The sequence below is a fragment of the Boleophthalmus pectinirostris genome, unplaced genomic scaffold (genome assembly GCF_026225935.1).
Source record: "Boleophthalmus pectinirostris isolate CB_2022bp ecotype Guang Dong unplaced genomic scaffold, ASM2622593v1 HiC_scaffold_16, whole genome shotgun sequence".
NCBI classification, from domain to species: domain Eukaryota; kingdom Metazoa; phylum Chordata; class Actinopteri; order Gobiiformes; family Gobiidae; genus Boleophthalmus; species Boleophthalmus pectinirostris.
In genome coordinates this window covers 31,314,293-31,334,670 of record NW_026571095.1, presented here as the reverse complement: position 1 = coordinate 31,334,670, position 20,378 = coordinate 31,314,293, and positions in this window count along the sequence as shown.

The window sequence follows — 20,378 nt, the reverse complement described above, 5'->3', positions numbered from 1 at the left end:
TACTATAAAACCATGCATTCAGCAAAAGAATGTATAATTGATATATTTGCTGCCACGATATTATTGTGAGACTTTTGAGGATATGATATCACAATATTATTAATAATGTTATTTATATTATTGTTACATTTCTATAAGCCATTATCTATTTATTAATGCACACGTTAGGCATTAAAATGATACATTTTCAATGGTAATTAATCAGATTTTAGTTCAGAAGTGCTGTAAATAACCCAGAGTATCATTTGCCTTTGTTAAAACCTCTTCTGACATTTTTTAAATTTTTATACTGCCCTCTATTTTCTGTTGTTAACCAATAACTTCGGCTTTTACCTTTAGAGCTTTTATTTTGAAGAGTCTATTTCCGGTTAGTGTACAAATGTTTAATTAGCTTGATATATCGCAAAAGACATTATACGGACCAAATATATTTATATATTTTTTCAGGTATTTTATATACCTTTATTTAGCTACTCCTCTGAAGAGGCACAAAGGTATGTTATTGATTTAAATATGTGTTAAATATGTGATTAAATCGGTCTCAGTCCTGATGTGGTCCCGGTCTCAGTCCTGGTCCCTGTCCTGGTCCTGGTCTCAGTCCCGGTCTGGTCCTGGTCTTGTCCACAGTACACGGGTGCACCTCGGGCCCTTTCCAACACTCAGTTCTGGTTCAGTCCTGGTTTAGACCTGATTAAGACCTGTCATAGTCCTGTCATAGTCCTCTTTTAGTTCTGGTTCAGTCCTAGTATCAGCCCTGGTTCAGTTCAGTCCATATGCGGCACAAAAGTCCAGCATCACAGTTTAAGTCACGAAAACTGAACAAAACAAATCGTTATCCACTTTTTCATTTTAGTTTTGGAGACAAATATTGAAGAAAAAAAAATATATATATTTTTTTCATTTCCTTATACGTTGGTTTTATTTTGAAACACGAATAAACGAATGATACAGGGATTCAACCCCCCACCTCATCTCAAACACGCACACTAACCAGGATCCTTACTGTTGCATAATCACCTCACAAAACCTACATCGTAAGCAGATAAATGAGTTCACCTCAATATTTAACTGTAGTCTCTTATCCCCTTACCTTCCACATTTAGCCCGCGTGTGCCTGTGTACGCCTGATTGTACCGGAGCATTCATCTTGATAAATGATGTAAGAACGGAGAAAGCAGCGCCCGAGCAGGTGCCCCCCTCGCCCAAACGCGGGTATGGGACCAGGTTGGCCCGATGATGAATGGTTAAATCAGGCCTAATCTCGCCTCTCTCCTCCTCCAGCTCCACTTAAGTCCGGCGCGCGGTGAGACCCTCTGCGGGAGACTGTTTCATCATCCTTTGGTGGAACGCACTTACAGCAATTCGGTAGTTTGTGGAAATGTTGCTTCGGTTTGTTTAATAGCGCAGTGGAAGAGTACAGAGAGTGAAGAGGAGGTAACTTTTACAGAAGAGGGTCACCATTTCAACTGGTTCGTTTTTCTAGAAAAGTAAAGATTGTTTTGCACTTTTCATACTTACGGTGCTCAGAATAAATGAGTGCACCCCCTTTGAAAAACAACATTTTGTACAATATGTCCTTGAACACAAAACATATTTGCAAATGCTTAAGTTTAATGCAGCATCTGTTGAACAAAAAAGGACAAAAAAACTAAGGTTGATAATATAACTTTGGCTACGTTCAGACTGCAGGGCTTTATGCTCAATTTGGATTTTTTTGTGAAATCCGATGTTTTTGCGAGGTCGTTCACATTTCCAATTAAATGTGACTTGTATGTGACTCCAGTGTGAACATTAAATGGCCCAAAAGTGTCCCGCATATGCACTGGAGGACACAACGACGTCAACCGCAGCTGAGCGTGCTCTGTGTTTACGGAAGTTGTCCAAACATGGACGCGAGCATTCAGCACCTGGAGATTTTAAAGTTCCTCTCGTACCGGAGCCAGAACATGAACAACTTACTTGTTTTAAGGAGGAGATTGAGAAGGAGAAGGACGAGGTTTTTGGCCGTGGCGTTTTGTGGGGAGTTGTGGAGTTCATTAACAGTTTTCTTAAATTTTCCACCTACTTCAGTGCAGAATAGTGATGTTTGTTGCTTGTTGATAACGTGTAGGTGGGATGAATGGCCGTTCAGACTGAAGTCACATGTCAAAATATCAGATATGTATCGGTTTTAGGAGCACATATCCATGCGGTCTGGGTCGCATTTGAAAAAATCTGACCTGTGTCGTTCAGACTGTCATTAAAAGATCAGATACAGGTCACAGGGGCCAAAAAATTGGATTTGGGTCACTTCAGGCTGCAGTCTGAACGTAGCCTTTACATACCTGTACATTTAGTGAAATTAGAGTGGTGCAAAAAGGCATAGTGTATGTCCTATTTTGTAATAACTAAACCTTTATTAGTCTAATTACAGATGCACTGTGTAACTCTTTGGTGAGGGGTTACTGCTTGTTTCTTTGGATACGTCACTGCTCTGCCTGGAATGTTCAACAGTACGGCTTTAAACAGCTCTTACATTTATTCAATAGACTTTTTCACAACGGTCGGAAGTGTCGCGATGTAGAGTAAACGCCACTTACGTTAATGGTTTTCTATGGCGAAATCTCTGTGGAAATGTCTCGTGTGTTTTCCACCAGCTTCATAAATCTGCCACATCACCAAATCTTCAACCAACAAGGTCGACAAAGAACATATTCTGTCCATGAAGAATTTATCTCAAGTCTCCAGTCAGTCAGTCAATCTCAGGTCTTTGACTCAAGTGTGAGTCAACTCCCAAGTCAAGTCAAGTCTCGAGTTACTGCCCCATAAATCCAAGTCAAGTCCAAGCCATTTGCTTTGAGCTTTAAGTCATTGCAAGTCTTTAAACCAAAGTACCAATATTGCCTTTTTTTTTTGCAATTTATATGAATTTTAACTAAATTGTAAAAAGTGGTATATTTATATAAAAGTTGTAGAAATGCTGATTTTGTCCTTTTTAAATGTCTTGACAAGATCGTAGTGTGAATCATTACGGTCAGAGAAGAAAGAATTAAGATTTAAAAGTGCTCAATAAGAGTTATTTTGTCGTGTCGTCTGCACTGAAATGGAAGGATCATGTTCTATGTAGCTCCCTCAGTTTTACTGTATTGTACTGTATTGCACTGTATTGCACTGTATATTACTGCATTGTACTGCATTTTACTGTATTGTACTGTATAGTATTGTATTGTACTGTATATTACTGTATTGTACTGTATAGTATTTTATTGTACTGTATATTATTGTAGTGTACTGTATATTACTGTAGTACATTTGAGGATAACACATCACAGTACTTCATTACATCCAAAGTAACAAACATCAGCAATGCATATATCAACTGTAAAGACAAAAGTATTTTCTAAGAACATTTTATTTATTTTTTTAGGAGAAGCATCAAGTCTTCTTAAGTCAAAGGCCTCAAGTCCAAGTCAAATCCCTCTGTTCTATTCCTCTAATCCCTCTATTTTATCAAGTCAAGTCTCAAGTCCTAAAAATAGTGTTAGTTTGAATGTGTTATATTTGCTAAAACAATGTATTAACGTGTTAAATAAGTTTCAGTTTAGGTTTTGACGCTTTGCCCTGTGCACTTACTCTTGTAAATCACTCCCCCTTCAGAGCATTATCACAACGTCACGCAGCGTGCGTCGCACTAATGAAGCTACTGCACATCCACTATTGTTTTGTTTTGAGAAATAAAATTATAGTCTAAATAAAGGCTCGTTTTATCATTGAGGTATGTAAAGCCGTATGTATGTGAGTATGAAGCCTTTTGCATCGTGACAACACTCGTCCTATAGACAAAAAACTGTATCCAGGCACATATGGATTTTAAAAACACAGAGAAGAGCCATTTTTTTTATTACTATTCAAATGTGAACAATAGAGCACTGTCCACTCGCTCTTGTTAGTCAGTGCAGCTCGCTCGCATTAGCACGCTGCTCCATGTGTCTTTTATTACGGCCCTCTTTAACCAGGTCAGAAAAACTACAGATCCTAAAGTGAGAGCAGATGTGTCCGAGGCCCGGCTCTGTTATCCCAGCTGCTCCAAACCCAACATTTAACACTCTGACTTTTACTTTTGGAAGTTGTCACGTGAGGTCAAATGCACAGCACCTGATTTACACTTGAAAGGAGGTAGAGTAGAAACATATTCTAACATATTCTACTCAAGGAAAAGAACTTTTTTTTTTTTTTTTGGACTATAAGGTGATTATAAAACGCAATGCCAGTAATGTTGAATTATCTCGTCTATTTTCATACATAAGGTGCATCGGATTATACTGCGCATTAAACAAAACAAACAGGCGACACTTGAGACTGATCCCTGAGCCCGGGCGTCCACGATCCATTGGCAGATCGTGGCGTAATTCGTCCGGCGTCGCCTCCCTGTCTTGGGGAATGTGTGTTATGAATGTGAATGTGGGTGGATAATTTAAGTTTGTTTGTTTTTTTTATTTCCAACGAGGACGACTCAAATATACACTGAGTAATAATGTGTTTCATGCAGCTTTGCGCACATTTGTTTACGTTTTACAGAAACAAAACTTAAAACCACATGGCTAATTTCCATAAACTATACATGCTGAAAAGTCATCTTACTCCTTGTGCACTTCTGTCACACTAAGGATCTCAATTTGGGCTTTCTCCGCAAGGCTCCTTGACTACATTAGCCATAATGCTCCGACAATTCATCAAGAAGTGCGGCTTTGTAGCTTACCAAAGTCGTACTAGAACATTTTGACCGTTTTTTGAGCGCGATGTCCCACATAAAATCAGTTCGAGTTCAGTAAGCACAACCAGAATTAATACATAAGGTGCACCGGATTATAAGGCACAATGTCGATTTTTGAGAAAATTAAAGGATTTTAGGTTTGCCTTATAGTCCGAAAAATACAGTACTTGTGTTATGTACATTTGATACACCATGGAAGTATGAGCCCCTCCTTAAAATACTGTTTAATAGAACCAGTACGGCGCAGACTGCCCTGATATCCACCCATATCTGCACTGACTGTCCTGTGTGACACTGACAGAAACCGACCAGTGTAAACAGGTGTCAGACCATCTACCAAAAAGTCATCGCATCGTTATATTAGTGTATACAAAATTGACTCTTGTGAGCTTTAAACCATGTATGATGCTATTACCTTTTCACTGGAAACAATCAATATCTAGGTAAATAAAACTAACTTAAATTAAGAGCATTTTACTGTATTTGAGTAGATTCAACTTGACAAGTAAAATTATCTACCAATGGAATAAGTGTGTTTGATTTTGTTATTTTGAGTGCAAAAAGTTGTTTTTTTCTTATTTCAAGTGTAGCAACGTGTATTTTCATATTTTAAGTACAAAAAGTCTTATTCCACTAGGAGATCATTTTACTTGTCAAGTGAAATTTACAATTTAAATCACAATAAAACTTAATTCAAGTCATCTTAACTTGACTAGATTTTGTTTTTTGCAGTGTTGCTTTGTTTCATTCGCACGTTTGAGGAACCCTTTAGTCTGTCCTCATCTCCAAATCTCAAAACGCTCTGTTCCACCTTGTGAGGCCATGAAATTGTAGTTTTCAAGTTAACAGTTACCTAACCTGATTCATCAGCCGGTTTCACTTCATGGAAACCATCTGACCTTGCAGTATTAGAATTCATTTGCTCAAAAGTAGGCGGGTACTTTTTTTATTTAACCAGTCGCTGCTATTTGGTCGTGACGTATCTAATGCAGCAGATCGCTCAGTGGTGTCCGAGTAAATGTTGGCACAACAGCAAACAAAGCAGAGAGTGAACATGTCTGTCAATGATCACAGTTGTTTCTGTGAGATGAACTTGCGAATTTAAGGTGCAACCAAAAATGCAAAGTTTGTATGTAAGTCCAAAAGAGGACAGCGTATGCAGTCTGCCATCGCAACTCCAGGTGATTCAGCTCTTCTCTGATTGGCTGGTGTGTGGTCTACAACTTCCGGGGTTTTTGTAAACTGTCTAGTGTATTTCGGTGCCTGGCTAGTCGCTGGAGAGAAGTGAAATTGAGCGGAGGCACTAGGTGACGACAGAGTTGGGGAGTAACAGATTACATGTACCGGAGTTATGTAATCAGAGTACAAATTATGAGCAACTGTATTCAGTTACAGTTACTGTTTCAATGAGCGGTAATTGGATTACAGTTACTTTGTTGAAAGAAATGGATTACACAGCGACATTTTCCTGTTGTCACATTTTGGACTTGTTACGGCCCCAGGCCTTAGTTCCAATTTGTTCTGTCTGACACACCTGGATTCCTGCTGTGGGAGCCCTCGTTTGTGATTGGTGGGGTAGGTCGACGCCCACCTCACCTGCAGCCACCTTGATTACCAGCACCTGTTTGGGGCTGCTATCCTTGGTGGACAGTATGCCATTTTGGTTTCGTGTTTGTGTAATTTAGTTTAGTTCTGTTTTGTGCCTTTTTTGATTTGGTCACTCGATTCTGTTTGTGGGTTTATGTGGTTTAATTTGGGGAACTTGTGTTTTAGTTTAGTGTGTGTCCCTAAGTTTTACCACTCATTTTTTGTAAGCCTGCGTGACCCTTTTCTGGCACAAAACTCTGTTTATTCTGTTGTTCTGTTTCTTAGTTTAGGTTGCTTTCTGTATATTTTTAGTCTTTTGTTAATTTACCTTTTACATTCCTGTTAATTAAACATTACGTAATTTATTCCATTTTACATCTTGGTTTTATTTTTGTTACTTCCCTCACCGGTCGTAACAGGCTATATCCCTTTTTTTTTTTTTTTTTCCTCAGTAATTCCACTCATTGCCAGACACTAAACCAGGTCTAAAACCAGGTCTGAATCCAGGTCCAAACCAGGTCTAAACCTGTTCTGAACCAGGTCTAAAACCAGGTCTAAACTAGGTCTAAACAATTACTAAACCAGGGATAAACTAGGTCTAAAGCAGGACTAAAACCAGGTCTAAACCAGGACTAAACCTGGAATAAACCAGGACTAAACCAGGTCTAAAACAGGATTTAACAGGACTAAATCATGCTGCATGGACGTGTCTCCTCTTCTGTCAATAATATTTTTAATACGGTTAAGTAAAAACTGGGCTTTTTATTTTCTTTTAACAGATAAATCATCTTATGTGAAGATATCCTAGACTTTGCTTCTCTACAGCAAATCAAGTAATCCAAAGTATTCAGATTATGTTACTCACCTAAAGTAATTTAATGGATTACGTTACAAATTACATTTTGGGGTATGTAATCTGCAATCTGTAGGGGAAAACATTTTAAAAGTAACCTTCCCAACACTGTGTGATGATTTCATGAATCTGCATGCTTGAAATTATCCAAATGATTCAAGTGAAGATTTAAAAAGCAATTGGAGCACTTTTTGTACAGCGTTTTCTGTTTGAGAGCAGAATTTAGCCTAAATATGCAGGATTTGTGAGTTAAACTTGTGAATGAAAACAAAACCTGTTTATGATGACGAAACATTATAACATGGATCAAAAAATAGTGTAATATGGGCTCTTTAAAGTCCATGAAAAGCCAAATTTAAACAGTGAAATCTGCACTGCTCAACGTGATGTTAGTTGGTAAAAACGCAAGTGGCAAACCATTTACCAAAAAGTTTCATATTGCAGCTTTAAAGCCCCACAAAAACAGTAACTCCATAAATCTACCTAACCCTCCACACCTCCCTCCTCTCACTTTCCTCTGCTGTCGTCGGCGTATCGATTCTCACCTCATTTGCGGCTGCAGTGTGCCAGGCCTGCTAACTCGGCCCAGATGGGAGCGCACAGTTACTGAGGCCTTATCGGCTCTTAGGGGCCGCCCTGAGTACAGTAGATGTCAAAATAGTGCATCCGCCGGGACCCGGACTTGTCATAACAACTCACCCTCTCAATGCGTTTTTCGCCGCTCTGATGATTATAATCTTAGGCCCCGAAATGCGTAAAGTTACCAAAGAGGAGAAAATATGGAAATGGTTTAGGTTGGATGTTATCTGTGCTTACGTGAGACGGCGTTTTCAAGAGACATCTGGTGGCAGACCTCCACCCAGAAGACCCTGGCACATCAGCTGCACCAGGAGGACCATGACACGACTTCATCTACAGCTCCCTGAATCTACAATTAAACTCAATAATATGAAACACTTCTGCTGGAGCGTAATCACTAATGATGATAATAATAATGCATTAGTCTTATACGACGCTTTTCCGAATGCTCTAAGTCACAGGTGTCAAACATAAGGCCCGGGGGCCAGATCTGGCCCCCCCAAGACCTTTAATGTGGCCCTTGGGTGATTTTCTACTAAAATATTTTAATTATATTTTCTATTAAAATATTGTTAATTTTCTGTGGTGTTTATCACAGCAGCGTCTCCAGCGTCTCTGTACGTGGCCCCTCCCACCAGAGCAGCACAAATGAAGACTTGTCTCTTTCCAAACGCTCTTAAAGGACGATCGTTTTGATTGTTGACCGTGACACCCTCATCAGAAAAATGTCCAAAATGAGAAAAGTGGAGCAAAAGTGGAGCAAAAATTGACATACATATTTACATACAAGTTGATGTTAAAACATTGTGTTGAAATTGAATTTTTCTTAAAGTTTCAGATTGTTCATAATATTAGAATATTATAATAAGAAAGAGTTAATCAATTAAAAAAGATTTCTGTAATAGATTTGCGTTTCTCTGCACAAATATTTGAACTTATTGTTATTTTTGGGGTTTATATGACATGAGTTTTCTGATCCGGCCCCTTTGGGATCAAAGTAGGTTGGATGCGGTCCCCGGACCAAAATGAGTTTGACACCCCTGCTCTAAGTAAACTGCTATGATGCTGCCAATGTCATCAGTATTCCCTGAGGGGGGTGAAGCACTGAAAGCACTACTCTGTTAGAAGCTCCGTTACTCAAGTTAGACATAACCTGACCTTTACCATATTTTCTGCACAATAGGGCGCACTCAAAGGCCTCCAACCCCATCAAAAAGCCACAATCCAGAGCGCCCTATACATGAATCCACTCGGGTGTCCCAGCACGACTTAAGTAAACTACAAAGCCGCACCACCCGCAGCGCACGCAAACACACACGGAGCAGACAGCGACCGCACAGCAAAACACACCCACAGCCACACTCATCACTCCACGCACACGAGGAACGGAACGGAGGAACGAACCGAAAAAGCGAGTCCAGTGTGCCACTTCTAGACACGACTTAACAACTGAGTCACTGTGAACACGCCGACAATCCAGCGGTCCCAGACAGCACCCTCCCTACACGCCACAACTGAAGCCTAGAGTCACCGTGAACGCCACAAACAAAGTCCCACTGACCCATCCAACTGTTGTGTTTCGTTTAATGTGCCTTATGCGCCTCCAGTGTGGTTTATATGTGAAAAAAGTTTGAAAATAGACCATTCAATATAATCCAGAGCGCCCTATTGTGCGGAAAATACAGTAATTAAATTTAACATGATTTGATCAGAAAGAACTACTTGGTTGGAACAGGTGAAATAATTTGGAGAGAATTTTCATTAGCCAACAGTTTTTCAGTTTGTCACTCTCACCTAACTCCTAAACAGGACCATGAACGCTCCTGAAAATCAGTTGCTTAAATCCATTTAGTATTTTTCTTGACTATCTTGAAACCTATTTGTGTGTTTGCTAATGTGGCCCGTGGGCCAACTCCGGCCTGCCACACCCCTCTGACCAGCCCCATAGCCCCTCTGACTCCCACCACTTGAACTGACCCTATGAGGCAATCCTCAAAAGTTGACATGGCCTTTTAAAGATAAATAATAATAATAATAACACGTCTGCATCTTGTCATCTTTTCAATAAAAAAATTAATATTATATGAAGTATTTATATTGAAATCATTATATGAAGTATTTACATTTGCTGCCGAATTTTCATCACCGGCCAAACTCGAGATCAAACAGTGACAGTCTCATATGCAGAGTTCTGTAGTGCAGTTAAAGACAGCAAAATGATGAGTGTTAAAATATAAAAAGTTGACAGAGAGTGCAGAGTTTTCAAAGAACAGTGGACGACTGATTATTTTTTTGTTCAGTGTAAGGACCATGCAGTTTGTCTGATATGTAAGTGTGGCGGTTTTGAAAGAATATAATCTGCGTAGTCAGGGTCAAACAATTCTGTTATATGGCCGACCCATCACAGTCAGGAGCAATAATGTGGCCCCCAGAGAAAAAAAAAGAAAAAGTTTGGTGACCCCTGCTTTAAACTATCAGTTTTAGCCACAGCTACCCTGGGGCTGATTGACAGAAGCAAGGCTAATAATCTGTGCCAACAGCCCCTCCCATCACTCTGAACATTCACACAGAACATTCATACTATGACTACGTTCAGACTGCAGGGCTTAACGCTCAATTCCGTTTTTTTTGTGAAATCCAATGTTTTTTGCGAGGTCATTCACATTTCCAATTAAATGCGACTTGTATGTGACTCCAGTGTGAACATTAAATGGCCCTAAAAGTGTCCCGCATGTGCACTGGAGACACGACGACGTCAACCGCAGCGAGTGTGCTCTGTGTTTACGGAAGTTGTCCAGACAAGGACACCTGGCGATTTTAAAGTTCCTCTCGTACTGGAGCCAGAACATGAACAACTTACTTGTTTTAATGAGGAGATTGAGAAGGAGAAGGACGAGGTTTTTGGCCGTGGTGTTTTGTGGGGCAGCGGCAGCGACGTCCGTTGAAAGGAACGTGTGGATGTGGAGACGGAGCCAAGAGTGGTGAGTGGTGATGTGCTTCACTTCAGTGACACAGAGTTCGTTAACAATTTTCGCCTACTTCAGCGCAGAATAGTGATGTTTGTGGCTTGTTGATAACGTGTAGGTGGGATGAATGCGCTTTGGATGTTCAGACTGAAATCGCATGTCAAAAGATCGGATATGTATCGGTTTCATGACCACATATCGAAGTGGCCTGGATCGCATTTGAAAAAATCGTATCTGTGTCATTAAAAGATCAGATACAGGTCACATAGGGGCTAAAAAAATCAGATTTGGGTCACTTCAGGCTGCAGTCTGAACGCAGCCTATGTCATGAGGGTGCGGTGTCTTGCTCAAGGACACAGTTTTTGCCACTGCCCCACTGAGGTACCTGGTATTTCCAGTGGTCTAACATCCAAGTACTAACCGGGCCCAGCCCTGCTTAGCGTCTGAGTTCTGACCACATTAGGCTTTGACAAGTTAACAATGTTTTACATTACAGACAAGCCAAAGTCATTTTCTGAACCTTAAATTACAGATTTGTGCCAAAGCAGATACCAGGCCTAGGGCAACACACACTGTCAAACTGCATCTAATATCCCACATTACATTATCCTCATTTTATGTTTGTGGATAATATGTTTTAAACTGCTAATTACTCTATGCAAGCAGACCAGCCAAGACAACACTACGCTTATTGGATTTCAGATTAGTCATTTATTTGGTAATTAAATGTGTGAACTTCAGCCCGTCTTTGATGAGCTTCCCTCTAATAAAGTAGCCTGAACTTTTGAAATGAGCTTTATCGTCTTAAATGACCTTAAACTGACAGTGGACTACGGCAACAAGTTATATAAAACTTGTAATTAAAGAGGAACGTAATGAAAGATCGTGAGGAGGTGAGTCACGTGAAGGTCCTGCTGGTGGAGCGTTTTGGTCTGGGTCGTCTGGGTGGAGGTCTGCAGCCGGATGGTTCTGCGCTTTCCTGTCTGAGGATGGTATGATATGAGCATAAAGGATTGCATATAGATTTAGATTTCTGGTGCAGAGTACCTCTCCGTGCGCTGGAGTGGAGTCAAACAGGATCAAGTGAAGGTCATGTGTTTTATGATGGAGAGATGGAGCCGGATGAGATAAAGGTAAATAGACTTTAGGGGAGGCGATGGTTGACTTTGGAGAAGACGGGGTTTATCTCAAAGTTGTGGAGTTCTGAGCATTTAAAAGTCCCGTTATATACCCCTGTAATTCAGACTTTAGTGGTGTAATTTAAAACAATACGGAATAAAAGTAATTAAAGATGCTCTAACTTTTACTTTTACTGTCAAAAACGAAACAAAACAAAACATAAAAAAACAGTCTGCAGTGGTTACTCTTCACTTACCTTCTCATCTTATGCATTCAGATCATCCAATTTTCACTGCGATGGTTTTATCACAATGGTTTTTCACAACTAGCATGCTAACCGTACACTTCCTGATGTTCAAACAAGAAAACACTTCATTATTAGATGAAGACGACACACAGTGGACTTAGTTTGACCTTAAGAGCTGCTTATACAATATGTTTCTGTACTGGGGCGAGACATGTTTTGTTCTAATACATGAGGAAAAAAAGGCGTTTAATTGAAATTTCATTGTGTCGAAAGTGTGGTGAGAAAAAAAAGCTAAACATTTTTTAAAACAAATAAATGTTTTTGTGAGCTCAAAACTAATTTGGATTTAAAAATGAAGCTGGTCAGTTTGCGTAGATTTGTAAGTTGAGCCTCAAACTGAATCTCACAGCTAAATGTAAGGAGGGTTTGAATAGGGCTCAGCAGAGACAGGGTTCCCACGGTCCTGGAAATCCTGGAAAAGTCATGGAAATAGAAAATCTCATTATCAAGCCATGGAAAAGTCATGGAATTTTGTAAATTCAATGAAAGTTTTGAAAAAGTCATGGAATTTTAGTATCTCTTTCACATTCTGTTATCAGTGTTCTGTTAAGTTCTCATTAGGCTATTATGATTATTTCTGAAGATTTGTGTTTTTTTGTTTAAAAGAGATGACAATAAATACACTGACAGTATTTTGAATGTTAAAAAACTATAATACCAAACAACAAGGTGAGTGGAAAGAGTTAACATTTCATATTTAGCCCTAAAAGTCTGAGACATTTAATTCTACACATGTAGGTGCTGTAAAGTCATGGAAAATTCACTTTAGTTCATGAAAAGGTCACGGAAAAGTTTTGAAATTTTGTCAGTGAAAAAGAGTGAGAACTCTGTAAAGATCGCTAAATCACTCAAACATACATGGATGGCATCGAAAACATCTTCAGACGGGTTTTTGATGATGGATCAACATTTGTACAGAGTAAAAAGCAAAATTTTGCTTAACACTCCTTTTTAAAAATCAGCTTCAAGTTGTATCTCATTGAGGTGGCAGTAGCTTTCACGTTTTTTAAGGACATATATTACAGTATGTTCTGATCTACTGTATGTTATAATGTTGTTTCCTCATCACAAAAGCCACGTTCACTCAATAATCAATTCAGATTTTTTGTGAAATCCTATTTTTTTGCGAGGTCATTCACATTTCCAATTAAATGCGACTTGTATATGATCTCCAGTGTGAACTTTAAAAGCCCCAAAAGTGTCCCGCATGCGCATTGGAGGACACGACGACGTCACACACAGCGAGCGTGCTCAGTGTTTACGGACGTCGCTTGTCTCCCAAAATACGGTCCAGTTCTTGGTAAAATGGACAAGTTACATGCCCACGGTCACATTGCTTGTTTGAGTGTATTTGGCTCACAGGATCTTTATTTTTCGTTTACAATGGAGCCAGGACACCTGTAGCTGCGCTCGGACATTTCTTTGGCAATCATTCCAAAAAACTCCCGGTTCCGATAAGACTCCTCCAATTTGGCCTGAATACAATGATGCCCCCAAATATGAATAAACTCGCTAACCTCGCTTTCCTTCTATTGACGAGACGATGAATGTGACCTGGCCGTTCAGACTGAAGCTGCATGTCAAATGATCGGATATGTATCAGTTTTAGGGGCACATATCCAAGTGTCCTGGGTCGCATTTGAAAAAAAATCAGATCTGTGTCGTTCAGACTGTCATTAAAAGATCAGATACAGGATCGAAAAATTGGATTTGGGTCACTTCAGGCTGCAGTCTGAATGTAGCCTAAGTTGGTAGAGCCTTTTGACCACTCATCCGAAGATGCGATTCCCGCTCCCACAGATGAATGCTTCCGTTGTGTCCTTGGGCAAGACACTTTACCCACTTTGACCCGTCGTGTCTGCGTACACTGGTGTATGAAGATGTGCGTGGTTCCTCGTTGTAAAGCCTTAACTGCTTCACTCTTTCCACTGCAGACGTAAGAACTAATTAAAATCTTGCCTTAAACATTTTCATTATTACTATTTTAAGCGTATGTAAAATATGCAAGTTCAAAAAAAATTTAAGTTAGAATAAAGCTGAAACTTGCAGTGGAATAAATGCACCTTTTTCTTTCTTTTTTGGTAGACTTTGGAAGACCCAGTGACCACGAGAATGGGAGACTGCATGCCCCGACTGATTTCTTATATGAGCTGATATTTCTCCCCGTGAGCAGAGCTGGTCCTGTGAGCCGAGGAGTAAGGTCTGGGTGAAGGTGGCAGACGGGCTGTCAGCTTGTATCACCCAATACAAATATCACACCACATCACTGCTCCGTGTGTGTGTGAGTGTGTAAGTGTGTAAGTGTGTGTGTGTGTGTGTACGTGGAGCATTAGGAAAACTGCACCTTCATGGGTAATCTCAGGTTAAAGGGACGAGTCTGTCAAATATCATTTAAAATTTCATGAACTTGACCCATGTGTCTCCAGATACGAGGTAAACGTGTGTGTTTTGTTTCATTTACACATGTTTAACACAAATCCTGCATATTTAGGCTTCATATTTCTCAAACAGAAAACACTATGTTCATGTGGTAAATACAGGAGGAGCTCCACTGTGTTTTTAAACTCCATACACCCATGGAGCTATTAAAATAAGTGGATAGGGTCTTGTTGCTTGTAGTTGCCTCTAACTGATGTACTGACACTCACGGGAACTTGAGCAGAAAAAAATCCCGTGAGCTGAGAAAGGATTTTTCTCGTAGAACACAATGTGATCACAAACTGCTCGTGTTTGGCTGACAGGGCACCAACAATTTTCAAAAATGTCGGATTTGTTGGCAATTTTTACCTATTTTTGGATCATACACTTTTTCCTCAGCTCAAAACCCTTCAGTTTTCTTTAAAAAATGCTTTATAAACGTTAGCTCCAGCTCCGCTCTGCTCCTCTCGCTCTGATTGGTCAAAGCGATCACATGATACACGGTCACATGATACTTGCGCCATTGAGCTCGGCCCATGGACTTGAAGGTGCGGCCATTTTGAAACCCTGGGGCTTGCATACACCACAATTTGAATCATCTACTGAACAGGTAAACAGAAAATAGGTAGCTGTTACCTTAAACTATCGCTTCATAACACAAAGAGGAAAGGAGAATTTTGAGCTTTGGAGATGCAGAGAGACTAACAATAAAGGGTTACTCAGACAGGTGTGAATGAAACAAAACATAACTCACTTAAGTTTTCGGTGAAATTAACATTCCAAGATGGCTTAAAGCTCAAAAAAGTCAATTTTGTGCAAAATAAAAACTTTAAACCTAAAATGCCTCTCTCAATCTGAATGGTCTCTACCTAAACCCCAGCACCTTCAGACAAATGTGAATTCTGGAGGTTCTGAGCTTTCACATGAAGCATGACCTGTCTGTACGCTGAGAGTAACACAAACCTGGATGTTTCCTCTCAAAACAGTAAAAGCACAGGCAACAATACCATTTAATAAATATAAAACATTAAAATAAACAGTAAAATATTCCGTTTTTGTCATTTCTTACATAGTTAAACTGCACAGTGCACCTCTGCTCTACCCGAGCTTTTATTATTCTGTATGTGTATGTGTGTGTGTGTATAAAAGGCTTGTCGTGACAATGCATCCTGTGACAGGCTGCACTATTATTACCACCTGCTCCCTGGAGCACACAGCCCTGATGAAGACCACAGACAGGTCCTGACCACCTGTTACTGTTTCACCCTGAATCTGTTTGGTTTATTTACACGTGCTTACGTTGTTTTACTGATTCTACATTTTAACCTGTATTCATTTGAGAGTTTAAAATACTATTATATCCCAATAATATTCCAACAGCATGATATCATCAGGTGGAAATCCAGAAGTGCTCCTCCGTGGTTTTAAATTTCACAGTCACTTCATTGAGCACAAAATTCTAAAGACACATTCTCACATACACTCATGGGCAGACTTAGAGTGCATTAACAGTACAGTTTTAAACAGACTGGAGTCGATTGTGAACCAAAGTTGGATCATTGCATCATTCTCTGAGCTGCCTCAGGTGTGGAAGCACCACATGTGTCTTCACTTCACACTTCACTATATGTGTTCAGTGTGTGGGAGCACATGGCTGCCCTTTACTTTATTTATTCAGTTGTCCAAATGGACTGTCTCTGGACCAATCACAGCTCTTACGAAAGGCAGAAATTCAGCAGTAAGTTTGTGGCGAGAAGCACTCACACACAGACACAACACAGCAAGAGCCACGAGCTCTCTGATTGGCTGTCATGTGAGTCATGGCTCTTTCATACAAAGTTGCACAATAGTCATGATTAAAACTTCATTTAACAAAATGAAGGTGTCTAAACTGTCAGAAAAACACTTTCCTTGTGCGCAAACTGTCTCTGAAATTTGAATGGAATGCTCCGTGTCCTTCTCCATTTTATTTCACAAACTGACACTTAATTTATCTAAAACTGTTTAATATGTAGCACAGGTCCTACACCTTCCAATCAGTCAATGAGTGAAGTACAAAACTGTGGGGTGCATGATCGCATGTGGTTCATTATTTCTCAGAAATAACGAGAAACATGCAAACCTGCCACCTGCTCTTTAAAATACCTCTGATTTAAGCAGAAGAGCATTTGTTCTGACCTCTTCCTACAGAGGCAGAGCTGGGTGACATTTCACACTGGAGAAGAAACGTGCCATGGTCCAAACGCGTCTCATTAACACACTGTCAGAGCCTGTGTACAAGGCAAATGTGCTGGAGTCACACCCGAGGTTTGTTTTGTAAGTGCTCAAATCAGCCCAAGTTATAAATAACAGAAATACATGTTGTTTTCACCTATACTACTACACGCAGAGAAGATAAGTGAGTAACAGTGTGAGGGAGAAGAAACAGAATCAAAACTAATTGTCCCTGTTAATAAAGCTCCTGTTTTCTGTCACGGTTTGATGAATTAAATTATTAAGTTTCGAAGCAAACTAGAGACAAACTCCTCGCCTGGCTCTCCGCTCCCTCCTGCTTTCAGTTCGTATGTAGGAGTTTCTGGAACCAGATCACAGAGTGCAGCAGACAAGCTCATCTGTAAGCACATGTTTTATTTATTTATGTATTTGATTTAGGACAGGGCATATTAATCTATCAGCAAACCGCTTCAGTGAGCACAAACACATGAAACCTAATACACATGACAACAACACATGACATTACAAAGAAACCGGACACTATTTACAGGAAAAACAGCTGTCAGAAATGAAAAGATCCCAAGAAAATAAACTCATCTAGGGCAATGACAGGTCTGTTATCTCTCCGCATAAATACGCCGTTGTTCCTTTTGTTGCATGTAGAAGTGGTTCGTTATCGGCGCAGCAATGTTCGGAGCTTGTCCTGGAGTAAAAGTTCAAGCTCTCTAAAAGTGAAAGTGTCCACAAACCCGCTGCCACCCGTGTAACACTCGTTTTGGGTGTTAGTTGTGTTGGTGTTCGTACTTTAAATTGGTGCAAGAAAAGTCGCCAGGAGAGAACAGCTCCTCGGGAAGGCGTTTTATTATCTTTTAGATCTCTCCCACATTTTATATGTATGTGACCTTATCAAAATAGTCCCATTCAACAGAAGCCTATTATAACATTAAGAAGACATCACTACAGGGAACAAAGATTTAGTTCAGAATAATGCAAGTATATTTTAACCCTTCCAGACCTAAAAGCAATTTAAGTACATTTGTCTTCACCTGGATTTTTTTTTCTTCTTAATTTTGCTATTAAAACTCCCCTAATGAAGTGTTACACATCCTTTTTTTTTTCAGAACAACCTGATATTTCACATCTGCACACTGTAGTTGTGTCATGTGGCTGTAATAAAAGCTATAGGACCAGAAATACAAATGAAAAAAACCAGGAAAATAAAAATTCAAATGCTTAATTTAGGGCCTTAGTTACAAAAGTTGAAAATATCAAGTCTATAAGTAAACTAAAAATATCCTTATTGCCCTCAAAACAAACCAAAAACAAATGTGCCCCTTTACTTTCCTGGTGTCAGTCATGGAAACGGCTCGTGTCAGGTCCAGGTCACAGAACCACATCACTTCCTGCATTTCCATGGTGTTTATTACATTTGTATTTGTACATTTTGATGAAATAAACCTTTCAAATAAAAATAGCAAGGGTGCAATAGCAATAGATGATGAAGATGCGTAATTTGAAAAATAATAATTGTTACGAACACAGACGCTCAGAGCAGTCGACCATTTGGACTCACTATACTCTTTGGCAAAGTTTGGGCCAACAAAATGGAAGGAGCGTATGTACATATGGAATATGCTCAGAAAGCCGCAACTCTCAGGATTTCAAGAAGAAAAAAAAGCAAGTTTCTATCTTTTATGGTTGGAAAGTTCTGTACGGTTATATAAAACATATTCCCAGGCATCCTATACACATATACAGTCGGTCTGGAAGGGTTAACACCTTAAGAGTTTATTACTAAGCTTGTTGAATCTGCTGTTTCTCCTTTGTGGTGTTTTCTTTCTTGTGTATACGTAGACTGTTTAAAAGAAGCAGACTAAGCGAGTGTGCGATCGCCTGTAGCGTTCAGCGTCACTCAAATGAGGCTCCCGATGCTCACAGTTACAAGAGCGAATCTGGAACTAGGATCTATGTTATGAATAGGATTTTTTTTGACGAACAACATAGTGAAGAAAAAAAAAAATCAGGATCACGTAGAGCGGCTTAATGTGAACATTTTAAGACCAAAATGACGAGGCTCACAGCAGCGGTTACAGAACGAGGGACGACAATATTCCAATGTAAGTCAATTGGAGCCAGAGTCAGAAGGAGCCGGAAGAGCCTCCTGGAGAACTTCTTATTTGTCACACGGCGACTAGTGCGTTAGTTACGTCCACTCATATATATGGTCTATGTTTGTACCTGAAAGCTGCCATGTTTTTTTGACATGATCGGACCATGTGCTGGTTTGATCTTCCTGTCAATCACAAAGCTCTGGCCAGGGAACACAACTTCCATTATTACACTTTCATGTTTCTAATAGTGATGGATGGATTGGAATACCAATGTTCAAATACTGCCTTTGTGTCAAAAAGTACCAGCCATGTAAAAATATTGTGACACTTGGCTCAGGTGCACAACAAGATGCTCAAAAACTAATAATTTATTATGATTATAACAAACTAAACCAAAGATATGAGGTTGTGAGAGTGTCATTGATGAAGTGCAACGTGAGCTGACCCGCGGTGATGGTGCGTCAGATCCCAACATGTTCTATAGCTCTGATTAACAAACGAGGGCGCAGGACTTTTGCATTTTCATGACTTACCTGCGCAAACAGGACAAATGAAAACTGCAGGAGACGAGAGAAAATTATGAGTAGTTTTATGGCTACACATTGGAACTCCACAAACAATATTCCAGCATGAACGACGCACAAATCATACAAAAACAAAGCTCCTCACCTGGACGGAGACATCGAGAGCAGGTACATGCTGTGTCAGGTGATTCGTCGCTCCGTGATCCAGCTGCTTTAGTCCCAAACTCAACTAAAAGCTTTTATGTGTGGTGCACTTGAGTGTAAATAGTAAAGCAGTGTGATTTTAACATACACAAAGATTATAAACAAAACCTCTGTTCGCAAGGCGCACTCCTGCAGATACGATCCAGCTGTGGCCTTTTTATGTCCGTGGGTCTTAGGTCAGGTCCCAATATTTTAATGTATTTCTTCAGGTCGGGTTGGATTTTATTTTCAGTTGGATTTTATCTCGGGTTGAGTGGGGCACGGCAGGTCAGAAAAAAAGCAGACCCACGCATCACTAGTGCGCTGTGAATGACAATGATGTACACTATCGGTCAAAAGTTTCAGAACACCCACATTTTTTTCAGTTATTTATTGCAGTTCAAGTTGTGCAAGTCCAATGAAGAGCTTGAAATGGTACAGAGATAGGTGCTGAACTGAACTGGAGAGGTTAAAAATAAGATAAAAGATAACAAAACACAAGTCCAAGCTCTGCCAAAACTACCTCACGAAAAAAAAAACAAGATGGTGAAGCTTGAAATGGAGTGTCCAGCACAGTCTCCAGACTTAAACCCCATCGAGCTGGTTATGGGATGAACTGGACAGAAGAGTGAATTCCAAGCAACCTACAAGTGCCACACATTTATGAGAACTTCTGCAACAGACTTGGGAAGAACTTTCTGAAGAATATTTGATTTCTATTGTAAAAAGAACGAGCCACGAGTGTGTTCAGCTGTTACATCTGC